Below are 22,827 nucleotides of genomic sequence, written 5' to 3' on the forward strand. Positions count from 1 at the left end.
TGATAATACTAAAAAACAATTTATACTAAAAAAAGTTCCATTAGAGGTTTTATGTTGTTCTGACTGTTTATAAAGTTAATTCGTTAATTCGTTAATTCGTTTATGAAAAAAAAATGATTTTCAAGTTCTGAGATTTAATCCTCCCCCTTTTTTAAGGGGTCCAAAAATTTCCTGTGTCATTCATTTCGATATAAACAAAAAATTTAACTTTTATCAATTCTTATTTTCGGAGGGGGGGGCAGTTTTAGACAAATAACATGGTGTTCAGTTTCCTGTGCTTCGTTGGATATTTAAATCCATTCCTTTTTATTGTGGACAAATACCTTTTTTCCATCACTGATGTATTACAATGAAGCGCATTGAAGTGGTAAAATTCTCCGTTTGGATGAAGAGTTCTGAGTCATGTTTTGAAGGTCAATTATAACATAATGACACGCCCATATTTTTAGAAACGAGAAAGTAATATTCGTCGTAGTTTTAGGACATCCCATTCTTCGCGACAAGCATCATGAGTTACACTGAAATGGAGCTTTAAAAAAAATAGAAGAGGGAGTTAGATACTCCCCGCTTCTGTTAAACACAGATTGCAACGAATATGTACATATTTTTTAACTTATCATGTCTATTGAAGTTACCACAACACATGTTTTGGTCGAACACGTGTTTACTCGGTGTTTATTTAGATCCTCAATTTGATTGGCTATTATATTTATGGAAAACCTGTTCTACAGGTATTTGAAGAAACAACTTGACCGTTTTATCAATTTCTAAAGAAATGGGCGTGTCAAAAGATGACAATAAACACTCTAAATATAGCTCAAAACGTTCCATTCGAACGGAAAATTTTACCACTTCAATGCGCTTCATTGTATTAGCATCACAGTTTTACGTAAACAAACAAAAACATAAACTGCCAAGGAGTGTGAGTGCATGAGCACTGTCTGTGTTGGTATTTTAACGGAAGTCAGGCAGGAGTTGCCTCTCTTGATATATTTCCAACAGAGGACAAAATGGGTCTGGCTGATGGAATTTATAGAGTTGTATTTAGGCGAACTTCAACATTTGCTGTAGCTATTCTTGGTTCTGCCATTGTATTCGATGCATATTTTAATGATTTCTTTGACAGATGGATAGCACAACATAACGCAGGCGTAAGTGTTTGACCTTTTTGTAGTCCGTTCGAATTTCCTCGCAAGAAGCCGCATTAAAATATAAATATTCTATAGAAAATATTAGAATATATATGATGTTCTCCATGCATGTGTTTAATTATATCAAAAATTGTATAATAAAAGAAATTGAAGAAAACTGAACTATCTTTAAATATATTTTAAACCGTATGTATTAAACCAATAGTGCACACCAAAGGGGCTTGCTCCCGAGTCCTGTTGTGAACAAGAATAGATATGGGTTACCCCATATCCAAAGATATTCGACTTTTAGATTTAATATGTTTAACAGTGTTTATAATGACGTTAATAAAAAAAACTGCACTGTCTAATTATGGAACTGTTGTAAATTTCGTGATTCCATAGCATTACGGTCACCCAGTCTAGATATGGCAAGAAATTGGTACTGCGTTTTTAGGTGATACTTTTGTACCCTAGGGTACACCCTTATTAAATGTATGGAGAAAAGGTTACAAAAAGGGTACACTATTTATTCCTACTGAAAACGAAAGTAGATGCTTCCCAGTGGTAGGAAGACTAACATCTATATAAGTAAAATTTAAAAAAATGTAGCCAATGCTCAGGGTACAGGGGGTACAAAGGGTACACATGGGTACAGCAGGTTACAACACTATAAGAAATGGATACAAGGGTTTAGAATGCTGAAATTTTCTAAGTTAAAATTAAAAATAATGGAGTGGATGCTCAGGGTACAGTGGGTACAAAGGGTACACATGGGTACAGCAGGTTACAACACTATAAGAAATGGATACAAGCTAGGGTTTAGAATTTAAGGATGAAATTTTCTAAGTTAAAATTAAAAATAATGGAGTGGATGCTCAGGGTACAGTGGGTACAAAGGGTACACATGGGTACAGCTGGTTACAACACTATAAGAAAAGGATACAAGGGTTTAGAAGGCTGAAATTTTCTAGTTTAAAATTAAAAATAATGGAGTGGATGCTCAGGGTACAGTGGGTACAAAGGGTACACATGGGTACAGCAGGTTTACAACACTATAAGAAATGGAAACAAGGGTTTAGAATGCTGAAATTTTCTAAGTTAGAATTAAAAATAATTGAGCTGATGCTCAGGGTACAGTGGGTACAAAGGGTACACATGGGTACAGCAGGTTACAACACTATAAGAAATGGATACAAGGGTTTAGAATTTAAGGATGAAATTTTCTAAGTTAAAATTAAAAATAATGGAGTGGATGCTCAGGGTACAGTGGGTACAAAGGGTACAGCTGGTTACAACACTATAAGAAAAGGATACAAAGGTTTAGAAGGCTGAAATTTTCTAAGTGAAAATTAAAAATAATGGAGTGGATGCTCAGGGTACAGTGGGTACAAAGGGTACACATGGGTACAGCTGGTTACAACACTATAAGAAAAGGATACAAAGGTTTAGAAGGCTGAAATTTTCTAGGTTAAAATTAAAAATAATGGAGTGGATGCTCAGGGTACAGTGGGTACAAAGGGTACACTTGGGTACAGCAGGTTACAACACTATAAGAAATGAATACAAGGATTTAGAAGGCTGAAATTTTCTAGGTTAAAATTAAAAATAATGAAGCGGATGCTCAGGGTACAGTGGGTACAAAGGGTACACTTGGGTACAGCAGGTTACAACACTATAAGAAAAGGATACAAAGGTTTAGAAGGCTGAAATTTTCTAGGTTAAAATTAAAAATAATGAAGCGGATGCTCAGGGTACAGTGGGTACAAAGGGTACACTTGGGTACAGCAGGTTACAACACTATAAGAAAAGGATACAAAGGTTTAGAAGGCTGAAATTTTCTAAGTTAAAATTAAAAATAATGGATACAAGGTTTTAGGAGATTGGAATTTTTGAATCACTCGAAAATTGACTCCCGATCATTATTCTTTGAAAGTCATTATTTGTCTTTACACCAGCAACTCAGATGGCATTGGGTTTAGTTAACAAAAAAGGTGTACTTTTAATATTAGTCACTTGGGCTAGGTATTGGCCCGGGATTTCATATTGTGTTATATTGCGATATTTTTTACTGTATTGCGATATGTATTGCAATATTTTCAATGTAATTTATATGGAATTTTCTTGATATATTTACTTTAATTTACATGCAGAATGTGCATAACTATGATAAGCTCTGGAATGTTCCCACAAAACAACTTCTGTCTTACTGTTTGGCTTAAGCTTATTTTGAAAAATAAATCAAGTCAAGTCACATAAAACAAAGACAGGTTGAAATGCTCACACATGGACATACACAAACGTTTTGGTAACTCGGAATTGTCCAGAGTAAAACTATATTTTCTTGATGACGGAATGTCCAGTACATCTAATGGTCACGTCCGGGATAGTCCACGGCAGTTTTATCACACATACGCAATTGTCATACAAGTCGAACGCTCTTTGAGGTTGAGGATTGACACTGATTCCTTAGATAAATACTGAGTGACAAATTCCTTTTTACTGTCTTAACTTGATAGGTAAATAATTTTAGCATATGTTAAAAATAAGCATTAGAAATAATTCTCTTCATAAAATTCAATTCTGTTACATTTCAAATGAATTTGTAAAATTAAATTTATGACAATTGTCTAGCTGCAGATCTGTAGCTCGCTAGCTGTTCTAAAAAAAATTGAGATGGATCATCAGAGAGCTACCCGTACGAAAGTTCGAGGCGGAATAGGCACGGCTTGGGCACGGCTAAGACACGGAATCCGCACGGGTTTTTAAAAAGCCGCACGGGTTCTGAATGTCCAAGACACGGACACGGCTTCCGTGTCTGATAGTGAGGAATCCTCGCTCACAGAAACCCGTGTGGATGCACGGAATCCGTGTCCCAGGGAGACGGTTTTTAACTAAGGCGGGTTTTGGTTCAAACTATTTATTTATATCTCACGGATTTTTACTGAGCATGCTCAATCATAACTTCCTTTATTTGAATATTAAATTGGAGGGATTCATGGTCATGAGCTAAGTCAGTGTGTCTTTTTGCTCTATTTAAAGGATATTTAACTAATAGATGTCAGTTGGAATTGCATTTATGTCAGTCTGGGATAATTTCTTCACTTTTGAACTAAATGCAGTAAGTGTAATCTAGAATAAATAAGTCAATTTTTCAATTTTCATGATCTTCCTGTATTGCGATGTTGACAATGAACATGATGAAATAGTTTAGGTTTATTTGAATGACTTTAGTTGGACTTTCACTAATCCTTTATAGTATATATATTTTATGTGACATCACTGTGCTAGTGAAAGTTTTATTTAAAGTAAATTCTTTCTCAGATTGTGCAAACTTAGCTACTAGATTGAATTACAATTGAATATTGTACATTATCATTAAAATCTTATTAAAAACTAGCATGGATTGTAACTTATAAAGTTAATCTTGAACAGAAAGTAAATGGACACATTCATATAAGATTTTTAACTTTTGAAATTCTAAATCTAAGCAAATAATGTAAAGCAATGTGAAGTTATTTTGGTTTCAGTCACCATTTTGGCATCCACAGTCTCTAAAGGCCATGACCTAGATCTAAACAAATGCACAGATCCCGTGACTCCTTATATGGTATACGGCACGGCTTTTTTGACACGGGTTTTCAAAAAACCGTGTCTCCATATATGGAAAAGGACACGGGTTTCAGACACGGGTTTACAGAATCCGTGAGTCCATATATGGAAACTAGCACGGCTTTCTGACACGGGTTTTGTAAAACCGTGAGATCTCATTTAAATATTTCGGCCAATATCCCGTGCCGTGTCCGTGCCTCGACCACTTTTAGGCACGGCTTTCCATACATACTTTACATAGGAGCACGGAATGCTAAAGCATGGCTTTTTGGAGACGGAATCCGCGCCTGAGCCGTGTCTAAGCCACCCGGACTGTTTCGTACGGGTAATTTTGACACATGTTTGCCAATTATTGAAATCCTAGTATTTCCGTGCAAAGTAAAGCAGTTTGACCTGGAGAAAACTCAATCATCCACATACTAGTAGTTCATTGAATTTTCTCTTCCCAAACACATTCTCTCTCTCTCCCCATAAGAAATTTTGGATATGCAGTCGCAATACTTAGTTTCTTCCTAAGTCATCGATTTACCTGTCCTAAAGTTACGACATAACTTAGGAATATCCTAAGATAAGACGAGGTTAGTGAAACAGCAGGCATGTTCATGAAACTTTCCTAAGATTTGTCCTAAGACCATTCCTAAGATATGACTTAGGAAGAAATTTAGAAACATCTTAAGATCAACTTAGGACATATCATAAGATGTATCTCGACGGTGACTTAGGAACATCTTAAGTTAGGACATCCTAACTTACATGAACACTTGTATCTTAAACATTTATCGATAAATGTATAATTTTGGAAACATTTTACGGGAAAGAAATTGCATAACATTAAAAAAGGAAATACATTTACATGTCCATGTGACTTCTGTATATTTCAATGTTTGCCTTTTTTTGCTATTATAAAATATTTAATACCGCTTGTAAATCGTATCGAAACAAACAAATTGTAGTTAAGATTTATGTAGTTTAAAAAATAATAACCTCGAGCTCTAAGTGATCTACCTTCATACACGGACTGCTGAGAAACAAGAAATTGTCGCTTATACTTGCAATGTTCAAAATCATAAGCATCAAAACAAACTTAGGATGATCTTAGGACAGGTATTATGTTGTCCTAAAGTTAGGAAAAACTTAGGAAAGTTTCTAAATTGAGGAAAGCTTCGAGAAACTAGCTGACTTAAAACTAGGACATTTCCTAAGACGTTCTTAGGACACACCGTAGTCCTAAGATAGCTTCGTGAACATGCCTGCTGATAAGTAATGAACCTAGGAAAAAGTTCCTTCCTAAGATATAACTTAGTCCTAAGTAGGCTTTGTGAAACGGGCCCCTGGCATTTTCATCATGATTTCAAAAGCATGCACACAGTGCCTGAACAATTATAGTAGAAATACAGTGGGGCTTGTAAATTTAGGTTTGCACCAATCCAATATGTGGATTATGTTTATTATACCTCCGCTTGAAAAGCGGTAGGGTATATAGTAATCGTTATTTCCGTCTGTCCGTCCGTCCATCTATGTCTGTCCGTCCGTCTGTTACGCTTTGGGGTACCCATCTCTTATCTTGTTTTGTTTTGAACATATTTTATTGACAAGCAAAAGGATAAGAAACAGGATAAGAAACTCTTATCTGCAACTCCTCTCATACCACTGAAGGAAATTTAATGAAACTTTCACGGAATCTTTATTACATATTGCCATTTACAGTGCACCTCTTATTTTACTTTTTGATCTGACATATATTTTGGATTTTCCAGAGCAAAACATGGACACAGCCATTTTATTCATATGGGAGGTGGGGGGTATCATTTAGTGAGCTCATTGCTCACAGTACCTCTAGTTTTTTAGCAGTTTTTATTCATTTCTTTCTCAGTATTTTGAAACCTAGCTAAAACATTTTCTAAAACATAATCTTATCTGAGGTTGATTGAATATCTTAATAAAAAAAAATAATTTTCCTCTTTCTCTCTATGTTTTGTTTGGCTATATTTATAAGTCCTTGTTTCCTGTCGCAAAGAAAAAAGTGGAGAAGGAGACATGGAGTCACTGATATAAATATCTAATATTGTATAAAGTTCTAACAATATAAACCCATCAAATCCCCCCAAAAATTTAATTTAGTTTTCATAGTCTTAAAAAAAATGGGGAATTTTTTCACTTTTTTTTTGTTGGTGTTAATAACTTAAATTTAATTCTTATGTTTGTAAACTGTCATTATTGTTGGACATATATGTACAATACTGATATACGTATCACAGGAACATCGCTCGCTCTTGTTTGTTTTTTTTAACATGTTCTGGCTTAAGTAAGAATGCCACACCATTTTATTTGTATATATTGTTTTTGTAAAACTTAATTGTAATAAAATGTTATTTACATGCCATAGGTGCTTGATGTTTTAAACTTTCTTAATTTTCATAAAAATATTCCAGTTAATTTGTATAATACATAGTGGATTTTTTTATTTATGAAAAGAAAGGTTTAAAACATCAAGTGCCAGTGTTACATGCTGTTGTAGGGAAGGGGGTCACATACTTTATAAATTTAACAAATGAATCAATATTTTTTTTCTTAATTTGTTATTCAAAACCTTTATTCCAAGGGGGGAAATGGTGAAAAATATGTACATGCAATGTAGACCAAAATCTGGTTCAAAATAATTGTGAAACCTAGCTCCTCCAAACAAGTTTACCTCATTGCAAATTGAAAGTTGTACTTTTCACACCTTTCCTGAACATGAAAAAAGAACTGTATATTTCTTGTATATTCTATGCGAATTGGAAGGTTTTACAGTTCGACACCTGGCCAGAAGAACAATAAACAGGTGATTTCATAGGTATGTGTATACCAGGTGGATGATCACCTGATCTTCCTCAGATTCCATTGATCTGATTTACACAGTACACATACAATAGCATTTCAATTGACCCCCACCCTCCACAACATATTTCATTAATTTTCCTTTTTGCAAAACTGCCTCTATATGTCATTATTTGCTGTAAATATAAAATTAGCTCATATCCTAAAGTAATCCCCAAAAAGTAGATGAACTTTATTTATAAAAGTAATCTTATTTGTTAACTTTATTTTTTTCTTTTTAAATGTAATATTTATTGTCAAAATTTCTTTGTGTTCATGCAAAACATTTCCCAAACCCAATGTTTACGTACCTTCTGAGGCCAGAGCCTTAAAATTAGATTATCAAAATTTTCACAGATTTATATATACATGTATTACCGGGGTACGTGTATTATACTGCCATATTTTAGAGCTACATTGAAAGAACATATAAATGTCCTATGCCAAACCTGATCTAGAATTTAGTTTAATTTAAAAAAAAAAAAGAAAAGAAAAATAATTTCCTCTAATCGAAAGTACTCGATCAATTCAGGAGACTTAAAAAAAATGAGGTCGGCGGATCCGTAAACCAAGAAATAAAAAAAAAAAAGTCACCTTATATATGATCAATCAGAAATTTTGAACCAAGTCAAAAAGTTTTATCAATTTAAGATTTATATTCTAATACAGATTATGAACTGATTGATATTGATTTAGAAGAAATTATTAACTCAAATGAAATTCCAAAATTAGATAAAATCACCTCTTTGATTAAGAAAAAGATATTGAAGAAAATGAAGTTTTACAAGTTGTAAAAAATATGAAGAATGATAAATCTCCTGGAAGTGATGGTTTCACAACTGAATTTTTGTTTATTTATCTGGAGTGATCTTAAAGTCTACGTACATTATGCGAGCTATAAATTGTATATCGTCAAAAAAAGAAAAGAAATTCCTATTTCACAAAGACTAGGAATAATTTAATTCATGTATACCCAATGGGAATAAACCAAGACAATTTTTGAAAATTTGTAACCATAACTCTACTAAATTACAGAATAACACTCAAACTGAATTCCTAAAAGGAAGATATCTTGGTGAAAACACCAGATTTATTTATGATTAAATGGCATATACAGAAGCTAAAAATATACCAGGATTATTGGTTTTAATCGATTTTGAAAAAGCTTTTGATTCAATTTCATTGTTCATGGTCTTTTATTTATAAAGTATTGAACTATGTTAGTTTTGGAAATAATATAATTAATTGGATAAAAATTCTTAATACAAATTTTAAAGCATCTGAGTTTTGCAATGCAGATTTTTATCAGAACAAGTGACATATATTATATTCATGGTGATGGGAGGGGCTTAAATAAAAAAAAAAATCTCTATGCTGGTAAAAATCTCAATCTACCAGCCCATGATAGCAGGGACCTATATACTTTTGTTAAAAAAGGTTACTAAATGATCTGTTCAAAGTACTAGTACTATTTACAAATATATCAATAAAGTTTAGATCAACTTGTTTAGAAATTACTATAAAACTTTAATTTACTAATCAAAATTGAATTGGATAAGATAAATACAGTGTATAGGGTAATTTAAATTAGTCTGGCCTGAAATGGAAGTAAATGATCACCCAATCCTACATGATCACAATGATTTGATCAGTTTGTGTGTAGTACACACCATCAGGTACTGTTAGTAGAGTTTGTGTTTGTCAGACAGAGTGGGGGTACAGGTAAATCATTTGCGATAGGTATACAGTATCAGGTGTGTCATGCAATGCTCAAGTCTGGAATATAATTATCAGTGTAGCTAATTAACTTCAAGAATCAGGACTATTATAATCATATATAAAGGTAAGAAGCTGACTTTTACCCTCTTAAATACTTACATGAGTGTGGTTGTTTTTTGTAATGTAGACCTTTGAAGCCATAGGTCATGATCATGCTAATATGAATTAAACATTTTAAGTTATGAAAATATGTCAATTGTTGTGATTTTGTAGGCATAGTTCCCTCTGCACCCTGTTTAAATTCAAAAATCAAATAGTTTTAGGATAAAAGTAAAAAAGGTGTATTACTGTTAATCATGTTAATAAGTAACCACTGTACCCATTGTAACCCGGATACATTGACAGTCCTTCAGAAATTTTCTACTTTCATTTTCCAATGGTTTTGTACTGTACCCTAATTGTAACCTTATTAGTAAAGGATAAATAGAGGTGTACCCTAGGGTACAAAAGTATCACCTAAAAACGCAGTACCAATTTCTTGCCATATATGACCCAGTCTCCTAACAAACAGTACACATAGGCCTACATGTACCTGTGTCCGCAAGACCAACATTAGCCTTGGTCTACACACGTGCGATGGAGCTGTCAAACGCATCCAGCGAGCTCGGAGAAACACGTTTTGTGATGCCGAGAAGTTACGATGGCAGACAAAACTTTTCTTTTCTTAATTAGATCATATGAATACGAATTCTGATTAATAAAAATTATACAATCCCTGTTGAACTATATATAGTTTGTTCTAACATTTGCATCTGCAACAACTTGTGTTTAAAATGGCCGGGTTAGGAAAATCAGGACCGGGTTGGAAAATTCTAAACTGAGAATCTTTTTTGTTTTGAAAATTACTGAAATATACTAATGTATTCGTCGCAGAAATTACTTACATTATTCAAGTTCTATATAAAATGGTATGCTGAACTTCAACACGAACCCGAATCTCCAACCCAGTTCTCGTTTTGCCACACATACCCTACAGTTTACAAAGTGTACACACGAGCAGAATCCGGCCAGGGATTGAAAATTCCGTCATTTAATAATACACACACACAGAATGATTAATTTTTTCTTTAAGAAGAAATTGTATGATAATTAACGGACTATAAACATGTACTTAATACAATTGTTGATATAGTATTATCAATTCATCGGTGAAAAGATATGAATCGAAGAATGACCTAAATATTCTCTGTTATCAAACATGTAAAAAAAAAAAAAAAAGGCTGAGGAGGGAGCGAGCGTAGGAATATTGATATTTTTTATTTGCATTTCGGGGGGAAAGTGACTTTCTAATAATATTTTGACGTTATTTTTGATTTCTTTAACGTATGACATACACAACTTTACTCTTATCATGAACAATAATGTTGTATCTACTTATCATGATGGATCTATTTTGGTCGGACCAATTTGTGTGAGCCGCCGCTGAATACAGTAATATATCTTGCATAAATAGTATGCACTGATCGAATATATTAAAAAATGTAATAAAGATATTTGGCCCCAATATACCAACTTAAATAGAAATACAAAGAAGTTGATTTAAAGTTCTTTAATTAATAATTTTTGAACTCCTGAGAAGAAAGACAGAAAAAATTAGTATAGTTCCCAGTGGCGGATTTAAGGGGGGGCGCACCCGGCGCACGCCCCCCTTAAAATTGTCAGAGTTAACGTAAATCACAGTTTCGTCTAGAAAATGTAAATATATCTACTTGGTAAACCTAATTTTTACCCTACAAAATCTCTAGAACCCTCAAGGCGGCCCCCAGACCCCTTGCCTACTTTTGGCGCCCCCTCTAACTTCAATTCCTGGATCCGCGCCTGGTTCCGTGGTAAAATTTTCCTGATGAAATAATGTATGATAACAAATCTGAATAAAAAATAGAAGACATTTATTTAAGAAATAATTCACAAATCAAAGGAATTGTTGGAGAATAAACCTCAATCGGAGGGAGACTTAGTTGGCAAATGAAAGCTTAGCTGCAGATCTGTAGCTCTCCGAAAAAAATATATTGATAGACCGGAGAGCTACAGTGCCACCCATTGAAAAAACTGTATATTTATTGCGCACAAAAAAGTGCGCTCGGTTCTTAATTAATTCTTCCAAATTCTTACCTCAATTTCAAATAAGGAAAGATTTCAAAAAATTCTTTTATCTTCTATCAAGTACTCTCCTAGTTGTCATCCGAACGAAGCATATTGGACCGAATTATCTTTGAAACCAAAATGGCAGTATAAATAAGCGAAATGTTCGATGATTACAATATCGGGGTCAGGGGGACTATTAACAACAATTATGAGGAATGTTTGGTTGTGGAAAAAGCGAAAGAACATGTTAGGAACACACGGTTAGTAATATTTTGAGATTACAGTTTGAAAAACATGGAGAAATAAATCGAGAACCGAGCGCACTTTTTTGTGCGCAATAAATATACAATTTTTTCAATGGGTGGCACTGTAGCTCTCCGGTCTATCAATATATTTTTTTTGGAGAGCTACAGATCTGCAGCTAATAAAAGCTGAGTCCGAACAGTGTAGTTGTCTGATTGTCAATGTCAAGACAAGAGATAATACATTTGTTACTATTTTCATTCATGACTTTTATAACAAACTATTTACTGTAAATCACTTTAATTTATTTATGAGAATTTTTATTTTCATTAAGTTACTCAAAGACTCTGCTCATGAAAATGAAGTTCTCTTATGATTGTATTCTTAAAGATTGTGTAGAACAAAAAACAGATTTTGTGAAAAAATTTTCTCGCCTTTTATTCAATGTTACTATAATTATCATGAAAATAAGATATTGCAATATTTTTATGATCTACAGGAATATGGTTTATCCAGAAAGAATTTATTATCCATCATGTTTATTTCCTATAACCAGATCTATGACATACATGTACTAGATTAATGAATTGATGCCATTATTTTATTATTTACAGAGGCGGTATGAAGATTTGAGGAAGATTTATCCTGAGGGTGCCGGCGGTGGTGAAGATGATGAATAATAGGAATAACTGTAGGAAATCTAGGGACAATACGGACTACTGGTTTATATGTGATGTGATGTGATGTTAAGAATCAACAAAACTCTCAGAAAATGAAGTCACATGTATGATTGTGATATTATTGTTTGTGAAATTTGAAAAAAACAACACATTAATATAAAAATATTTCTTTTAAAAGTTTCTGGGTTTTTTTGTGATTTTGTTTGAAGATTTAGAAGATTAAGATGAAATAGCTGGTGGAGTCTCAAATTTGTTTATCAAAATGCTGCCCTTTCACTAATATTATGAAGTGACTGGGAATGAAAATCACCTTCCTGCAAACATCAATTATTTATCAGTTCATTTTAAATGTGAATTTGATTGCTATCACTATGATTGTTTTACTATGCATATGTACCTCCGCTCCATTGCATGGGACTAATCACTATCTTGTTAATTAGCTACAGGAAAATCTGACAACCAAGCTATGTGATAAACGTGATGACTTAACTTTTCTATCGTCAACTTCCCTTACTTATATAGTAATATACCTTCATCACCTGCATAAGGAGTATATATATCTCGGTTGATTCGATATGCAAGAGCATGCTCTACGTATGAACAATTTGAAAAAACGAGGTAGATTACTGACAAGCAAGTTGATGAAGCAAGAATATCAGCAGTCTCGTTTAAAGTCATCATTTCGTAAGTTCTATGGTAGATACAATGACCTTGTTAGCAAATACAATTTATCATTGAGTCAAATGCTGACTGATATTTTTCATACTAATTGTTAGTCCATTATTTATACACTGAATTGACGACATATTTTTCCGTTATTTCCTGATCATGACAAGGAGCACATGACGGGTGTGACCGATCAGCAGGGGAAGCTCACTTCTCCATGGCACCTGATCCTAATCCCACCTCTGATGTTTCGGAGCTCCTAATTTGTATTGTTTTATGGACTTTGAGATTAAATACTGTTCATTGCCTCCATATCCTTCTACAGTAAAACACACTTATAGCAAACATGCTCATACTAAATTGATGCTTATAGCAGTGATTTTCATTCCCAGTGGGTTTTAAACATTTTGTAATGCTTTCAGAATACACAAGATATGTTTAAGATATGGCCCATTCCTGGCAGTGTTTCAAGTGTCTTTTACTGTACCAGGACTTTTCATATTTTTTTCAATGTATACCTTTCAAAAAAAATTTAAATACATGTATATCAATTTTTTTTTTTAAAGTTTGATGGAAAACATTGATCAATAACACAGAATTTTGTTTAAAGTAAACTCAGAAAAAGCAGTGGCTAGGAGCTGATTAAGCTGGTGGAGAAAGCCGATTTATATTTCTATTGGTAGTTAATTTTTTTTAAAAACAGGATGCCCATTATAAAAGAATGGCAACAAAACAAATACAGTATAGATATGTCATTTTAAATGACATATTTTTAAATGACATATTTTCGAAGAAAATAGTATAGATTATGCCCTAGTATATACCCTGAGACCATTGACATATAAATTCAGTTTTTTTTAGCTCACCTGAGCTGAAAGCTCAAGTGAGCTTTTCTGATCACATTTTGTCCGTCGTCCGTCTGTCTGTCTGTCTGTCTGTCCGTCTGCAAAATTTTCACATTTTCGACTTCTTCTCAAGAACCGCTGGGCCAATTTCAACCAAACTTGCCACAAAGCATCCTTGGGTGAAGGGGATTCAAGTTTGTTCAAATGAAGGGCCACACCCTCATTCAAGGGGAGATAATTGGGAATTAATGAAAATTTGGTGGTATGTTTTAAAAATCTTCTTCTCAAGAACCATTGTGCAAGGAAAGATGAAACTTATGTGGAAGCATCCTCAGGTAGTGTAGATTCAAGTTTCTTCAAATCATGACCCCCAGGGGTAGGGTGGGGCCACAGTGGCCGACCAAAGTTTTACATAGAAATATATAGGAAAATTCTTTAAAAATCTTCTTCTCAAGAATAACAAAGCCATAATTGTTCATAATTATATGGAAGCATCCTCAGGTAGTGTAGATTCAAGTTTGTTCAAATCATGACCCCCGGGGGTAGGATGGGGCCACAATGGCCGACCAAAGTTTTACATAGAAATATATAGGAAAATTCTTTAAAAATCTTCTTCTCCAGAATAGCAAAGCCATAATTGTTCATATTTATATGGAAGCATCCTCAGGTTGTGTAGACTCAAATTTGTTCAAATCATGACCCCCTGGGGTAGGGCGGGGCCACAATGGCCGACCAAAGTTTTACATGGAAATATATAGGAAAATTCTTTAAAAATCTTCTTCTCAAGAATAACAAAGCCACAATTGTTCATATTTATATGGAAGCATCCACAGGTAGCGTAGATTCAAATCATGACCCCCGGGGGTAGGGCGGGGCCAAAATGGCCAACCACAGTTTAACATAGAAATATATAGGAAAATTCTTTAAAAATCTTCATCTCAAGAATAACAAAGCCATAATTGATCATATTTATATAAAAGCATCCTCAGGTAGTGTAGATTCAAGTTTGTTCAAATCATGACCCCCGGGGGTAAGGCGGGGCAAAATGGCCGACCACAGTTTTACATAGAAATATATAGGAAAATTCTTTTAAAATCTTCTTCTCAAGAATAGCAAAGCCATAATTGTTCATATTTATATGGAAGCATCCTCAGGTTGTGTAGACTCAAATTTGTTCAAATCATGACCCCCGGGGGTAGGGCGGGGCCACAATGGCCGACCAAAGTTTTACATTGAAATTTATAGGAAAATTCTTTAAAAATCTTCTTCTCAAGAATAACAAAGCCATAATTGATCATATTTATATGGAAGCATCCTCAGGTAGTGTAGATTCAAGTTTGTTCAAATCATGACCCCCGGGGGTAGGGCGGGACCACAATGGCTGACCAAAGTTTTACACAGAAATATATGCGAAAATTCTTTAAAAATCATCTTCTCAAGAATAGCAAAGCCATGATTGGTCATAGGACTATTTTTGGATTTGAACTTTTCGATAATAAACCAATTTCTACTTTTTCCTAGCCACAGTGCTCAGGTGAGAGATGTGGCCCATGGGTCTCTTGTTTCAATTTCAGTCAAACGTCATTATCTCAAACTCAATGAGGCCAAGAACATCTTTGAGATATTTTTCTGAGATTTGAGATTTCAAGGGTAAATCTTGAAGACTAATTTGTTGACTTCCAAATCACTTGGATATATTGATGGCATTCAAGATGTCCTTGTTCAAGATAACCAAAATTCAGCTAAGAGCATTTACTTGTTTAATTTTTGAACACAATTAATTATTGAATTTTTTTTTAAAAGGTACACCAATGAATATCCTTGCATATTGGTATATTTAAGTGACTCATAGGAACATTGCATAATATATTTTTCAAAAATTTCTACACCTGCTACATGGAAGTTAGCCTGTGTGTTATTGGGGATTAAACCCCTCAGTATTGAGATTGAAAAGAATAAAATATTCCAATTTAAACCTAGACATTTTTACCACCAATTAGTAAATTGGACCCAACTTTTGAACACACTTGAATGTTCTTTATTGGAAATCTTCCCCAAGTGCATTGTGTTGAATTTGAATTTAGTCCAAATCTATATTTTGAAAAAGTGTTTATAAACTTGGAACTTGAGAAATTGTTTCAATAAGATACATGTAGATTGTGTTGCCCCTCTGAATTTTTATCATTGTTTATGTGCCATTTTGGAGTTGATTGGGATTAATTAAAAGTATCTTTTCAATGCAAAAGAAACATAATTGCCATGTTTCTTTTACATTTTAAAAAAATTCTAGTATTTAGTACTATTTACTCAACATTGAATTTAATTTAATGTACCGGTAGAGAAAAATTATATTGTGGTCCAAAACTTAACTCTTCACAAAACAAAGTGTTGTTAAAATAATTGTATTAGATTAGTTTTAAAAGTCTTCGAAATTATTATTAAGCATCCCTACCAGGAGTTGTGTCTCTTTGACTTCATAGCAAATATATTCTTTTATATTTAAAATGTTACTCTTTTATTTTCTGCCCAATCAAGAAGCTGCCTTTTCTATAGATGAAGTCTGTCTGTCCGTCTTGAACATTGTTCTTTTTAGACGGAAGCCCGTTGAGGCCAGTTCAAAGAAAACAATATTTGTGTATTTAAAGCAATAATTAATGCATTTAAACGACTGAAATACATTGCGTTTAATTGCCAGAATCTTTGCTTTTAACCGCAATAGATTGCGTAAAATCGAAATATTGAAACGCAATAATTTTTGCTTTTAAGCAATTATATTTTTGCTTTGAAACTCAAATGTGTAAAATTGTGTTTACGCGCAAAACATTGCGATTAAACGCAATCTTTGCTTTTGTTGAGGGACTTAAAGTGAATTGTATGCTAGCTGAAAAGCGCTTTTAATTATCAATATTTGATGAATTAATCACTTGAAAATCTCTCTTAGAGCTTATATGGAAAACATTATTACGGAAGAGGTTAAATCATAGAACTTATTATGTAATTACATGCTATAACCATATTACTGAAACCCAGACAGATACCTTTAGTGCACAAGCACCCTTAATAGATAAATATTTACCCATGAAAGAATTTTTTTTTAAATTAACACAGCAGTTATTGGAACATAACATTATCAATATTTAGTGGGATTCCGCCATTGTGTGACTTCTTTTAAATTCAGATCAAGAGAATAAGAATATGTTATTTAGATAAGGAAAGTGACATGAATCGTGTGCAAGACAAACGGTTTATGAGTAACAAGTGCTTTGTCCTTGGTATTAACAATAATCTCAAGCCATCATCAGGCTATTAAACGAAAGCCCACTATTAAATATTTATCAATGAGGAATACGTAAAGGCGGTGTTATTCTAAGTGAAATAACGCGAAAAAGACAAAACTAAATGTGAGGTGAAAATTTCATCAATTAATGATTTTTGATAAATTTTGAAATATATCTTATCAAAAATAAGAACTTAATTTCAAAAGTATAAAGACAAATAAGAGAGACAATATGTAAACATGCAACGGTGCTTAATTACAATCGTTATTCAAGAATTGTAGAAACACGTAGAAAAAATTCCGTACTTTATAAAATCGTGTTTGCAGATTTTTTTTCATATTTCAAACAGGTTTGTACATTATTTATCCTGCTTTGTGTTTATGTTCTGCATTCTTTAATTTTCCTTTCGTCCAATTTTCTTGTTTTAAAATTTTTCGAAATTATTAATATCTGTGTGAAATATCCATTAAGAATTTTTTGATATTGTTTTCATAAAAAATAATAAATACAAGTATTAATACTATGTTAAACAAATAAATGTACTTTATTTTATATGTAAAGTGATCCCAGAAATTACTGAGATGTTTTTTTTAATGATCCCTCTGCCAAATTCCTTTTAATCCGTATATATTTTATTCCAGGTAAATCAAAAGTAGACAGTGAAATACTTAATGTTTCAGAAATATTTTTGCAATTCTTTGATTAATAAATAAACAGTAGGCTTTATTTTTTCAGAAGCACTAATTTTGAGCATTAGCAATCGACCGAAAGTACATGTATACAAAGAAAACGGTAAGTATTCATGGAAACCGCAAATGAAATAAGAAAGTTGCAATGAAACATATGGAGATAACGAACAGTATTCAAGATCAAAAGTCCATAAAACAATGCAAAATATATATAGGAGTATTACAATACAAGTATTATTAATAAAGAACAAAATGATTTCATTCTAAAAAGGATTTGATAGTAATTAATGATATGCATGAATGTTTTTATTTAACAAAAGAGTTTTTTGATTGTGAGCCTGGAAATAATAGAATAAAAATGAACAGTTTGCTTTTCATCTACCATTCTGCGAAATGCATGGAAAAACAATACATCTCCAATTTTGCAGCACCAAATTTGTGTAAGTATTTGAGATTGAACATTGATTCATAATTCATAAGCAAAAAAAGAAATTGAAATAAGAAAGTAAGAAGTAAATCTTCAAACATGACGTACAGCCCAACTTTTTATTTAGGCTGTTTATAGATGTTTTTAAGATATTGAATTTGTTTAATCCAAGACAACAAAGTTCCAGCAAATGAGTTTCGTTGCTATTCCAAAATCTCTAGCTCTGTGCCTTCTGTACACTGTTGATTTATATTGAACCTTTTTTTTCAGGAAACCAGAATGACATTTCTGGAAAAAAGGGTCTTTCACAAAATATTTAGGTGTGTACAAAGTTAAAAAAAACCTTTTTGTTACAACACTACAATCCTTTATAGATTGCATAAATAACTTGTTAGGGTATGTCATGACCATCCATGTACATGTGTATCAAATAAATGTGTTTTATCCTTAGTCCCCCATGATTGCTTATACAAACCACTTACATGTAACCACTGTATTTTATTTGTGAAAAATTGTTGCTTTTGGTAAGCATTTTTAATTATCAATAATTCAGAGGACAAAGGCAAGTGAAATCATCTGCTGAATTAATGCAAATATTCATATTAACTGAACTTAAAAATTAGAATATTTGGGTAAAATTATTTATCAAATGAACTTCACTAAATGTTTTTTAAGGTCCAAAGCAGAGGGCTGTATACTAGTAATTTAGTAAACTTTGAACTGTCATTAATTTTTCCTTAATAAATATAGTATACCCCGGTATATAAAGTAAATTTTGGCCTCCAAGGAGCATTTATTCTTATTTCAATTTCCAGTTAGATACTTTGTGAACTTAATTTATCCAACCCATGAAAAGCCTTCCGAGCTCAGACTTAACCATCAGAAGCATGGTACGCTGTTTATCAATGCTTTGTTTTGTATTTGTCCTGTTTTAGGGTATTCTGAAATTTCCAAATTTTTGGATATGCGCAAGTTGTAGATTTCAGAATTCAAACGATAATTCTCTCGCTTAATTTTAGATGAGCAAGTATGGGGTGTTATAGCCGCTTTGACTAATATTGCAATTTAAAATGATTGATAGATATACACCGCAATACCTATAGAAGAACTGTTCGACATACAAGTGCATTATACAATAAAAAAAAAAGATTAATTCAAGACAACACAGTCTATCTTATACATTGAAAGTTTCCTTCAACTACACGTATTTAACTTTGGAATTGCCCCAAAGGGTGTTTCTGTTTTAATACGAGAATTATTATTATTTTTTTTTTATAAATAGAGAATGGATATGCTTAGAAAATACAATGGAAAAAATGTTAAATGAAAAATATTGCAAGATATATTATATTCATTTCAATGCAGAAACTGTCATGGACGCATCACGAAAAACTCCAACGTGACTATTGCCCTGTTCACACGGAGAGTTTAATTCGAATTAAACGTAAAGTTAATGCAAATTAGCTTCGCTTAGCGTTCACACGGAGAATTTAATGCGAATTAGTTTAATTCGCATTAGTTTACTTCGCATTAATTTACTGCAAATTAAACTCTCCGTGTGAACAGGGCATATGATTGGGTCGGTCAGTCTTGGTACCTCACTACAGTGACCGTTATCTGACGTTTCGTTGACATCGTCCATTGCAATCAATAAAATTTCTTCGTTATAAAAGGTCTGTTTTCTCAGACTTAATTAGACAAGTGAATTCAACAAATTAAAAAAATCTGAAGATTATACCAGGATTGTAATTACATTAGTGTATTCTTAATAAGTGCGAATCATGTATACGAAGTTGCTCGTGTTAAAATTGCCTTGAAAAATAAATGCACTATTTTTTCTGCATCTCATATGTAATATATAGCACCGTGCTCATTCTGACAGATCCAATCTTATCTATCAAACTCCACACAATGTCCTTTTACTGGTATTAAAAAAGTCCATAAAAACTATATTGGAGCATTTAATGATCTCTGTCAGTATGCACAGTTTTGTTAAATATGAACACTTAAACTCCAAAAAATATATATTTGTATTAGTTTTAAAATCTTATAAGCGTGATAAAAATATTCTTTATAGAAAATATATGTTTTTAAAAGATAAAACATTTCCATAAAATATTCAATCAAGGTATTATAGTATTTACCTGTTTAGGTAACACCGAAATGGAAATGTTTGATTTTTCAAAAATTACAATGTATATTTGTCTATAAAGAATATAAGAAGAATGGGCTTGTATATAGATTGTATACATCTTTTAAAAAGAAAGGACTTCAGAAAAAAAATTATCTATCAGGAAAAGATTTTATTTTGGTAAATACACTTCAACAAACTGAAAGAATACTTAGCAGATAAATCAAACAACTAGTTCTCTAAAATTTCAATGCTATTATACAATCTACGTTATTTCTAAAGCATTTTATTTGGTATTTATCATCTAATATAATAAAGAAAAACCTTAAGTTTAAAGTTTTAAAAATGTTTATAATTAAAATGACTAATAAACATGAAAATATTACTTGAAAATACATACCGGTATGTACATTTATCTTAAGTAAAATAAATGATTGATCCCCACTAACAGAAAAAATACATGTTTTGAAAAATTTAACCTTGATTACATAACGAACATCAATGTCATAATTGAACATTCTTGTTTCCCTTCGGATAATGCATCTTCTTCTAGATTCGGATTTGAATATTTTAATACAGCGTCAGTTTGCATGTCAGAAAATTGATAAATGCAGAAATAAAAATGGTCATTACTTTAATTGATAATTAGTAGAACCCGATTTGATGGAATTAAGCGATAAACCACTCGTTAAATCTTGAGTGTAAACATTGATATATCGGCATTTGGGGAAATGGTTCGTTCAGTCGACAATTAGGGGTAAACAAATCATTTTCATCAGCTGGGTTGATGATCGACGCCTGCCCAGCAACAATAGTCATATACACCTAATTAGATTTAATGCTCTGAAAAGGAAGAAATATTTTTATGTACCTAGCTATTACCTTAAAACTTTTAACTCTTTTTTAAAGTTTAGTCATTGGCCAAATGATCTAAGAAATTTTATATTATTGAAAGGTTTTGGGGGTTTTAGGGGAAGGAGATGTATCCACGTGACAAATTCGAAAAAAAGTAGTAGGAAATGTCTAATTTTATTTCTTTAAGTTTTGTTTGTGTTTTAGTGCTCAACTTGCCTCTTCTGACACGAGAATTCCGGTTGTCAATAGTATCAGATGATGCAGAATGACGTCAAAATTGACTGTATTTACATCACCATCTTGTCTGTCACTACGCAGAGAGAAGTAAAGAAATAATCAGTTTACATAGCGCTAGAGTAAAATCATTACATTTCATGCAAATTGGTCTCGATGTAAGACTTTGGTTCAGCGTGAACAAATTTCAAAAGGCGTGAAAATGAAGCAGAACATTACACAAGACTGGGTTCATGTAGATGTACAAAATGGACGCTAAAACTCTAATTGTCGACATTATTATACGCCGTCTGTCAACATCGCGTGTGCAGATACGATAATGCATATTGCCTTTTTCATGCTAAGGGTAAATGCTATGCTATAATTACTTTTCCATTTCATATACCACCAAAATATTTAACATGCATTTTTTAGTAAATAAAGACAAATATGAAATAGAATCAGTTGTATGAAATAAATATAATACATTTTTGATTTACTTTGTATGTAGATGAATATATATAATAGTCAAAGTAAAAAGTTCAAGTTCATTTTATTCACCCAAACCAAGGGTTCAATAACATATGTACATTTTACATACAAACTGGTCAGAGGTACATAATTTCTATATAACAAAAAGATGACATATAAATAAAATAGGAAAGAGTTCGATAAAATGAGGGGGAAAATATATCAAGGAGGAGAGACAGCATCGTAAATTTTTAAAATAAACATGCATAACTGTTTCAACATTTTCTCGCTTTTAGTTGACATTAATTCCATGAATTTGATAATATTATGTCTGTGGAAATAATAATAACCAAGGTAAACTATGTAATATGCATAATGTTTTGAAATCATTGCCACATTACTGAACTTTATAAAAATATATTTACAAGAAATGTTCATTTAGTACTTAATTGTAATATTCTAAATTTATTAATTATTTGATTGTCTGTCCTTAATGATATTTAACAGAAAGTACATTTTGTTTAGACTCGTGAATTAAAAGAATAACTATCAATTAAATTAAAATATTTTCGTTTAAAATAATGTAATTTTTTTTTTTAAATTTCAGTCTATTAAATCCACCTGTAACATGCTTAGAGAAGGGGAAAATTCTTACAGGTTCTTACATTTGAAGTGGAAGCCTTTTACACAAAAAAGTGAGAAAAAAAGTTTCCCTTGATGAAATGTTTTCTGAATTTCATCCAGCAATATCTTATCACGTAGAGTCATTCGTTTTATAAACATAAAAAAAACCTCGGAAAGGAAATTCTACATTTTATTTCAATTTAGCACACATTAATTTTTTTAAAAATAAAAGTTTGATTT

At 32.3% G+C, this 22,827-nt stretch overlaps 1 long non-coding RNA gene across 1 annotated transcript; it reads left to right on the plus strand.

Moving 5' to 3' along the window:
• The first annotated feature begins 906 nt into the window (after positions 1-906).
• LOC134230873 (uncharacterized) lies at positions 907-12,568 on the plus strand. Its single transcript, XR_009984439.1, has 2 exons — positions 907-1,151; positions 12,323-12,568. It is a non-coding gene; the product is annotated as an uncharacterized LOC134230873 (long non-coding RNA).
• Positions 12,569-22,827: the final 10,259 nt, after the last annotated feature.

This window comes from Saccostrea cucullata, unplaced genomic scaffold (assembly GCF_032062105.1).
Source record: "Saccostrea cucullata isolate Sc308-1 unplaced genomic scaffold, CSIRO_AGI_Scuc_v1 ctg361, whole genome shotgun sequence".
Classification (NCBI taxonomy): domain Eukaryota; kingdom Metazoa; phylum Mollusca; class Bivalvia; order Ostreida; family Ostreidae; genus Saccostrea; species Saccostrea cuccullata.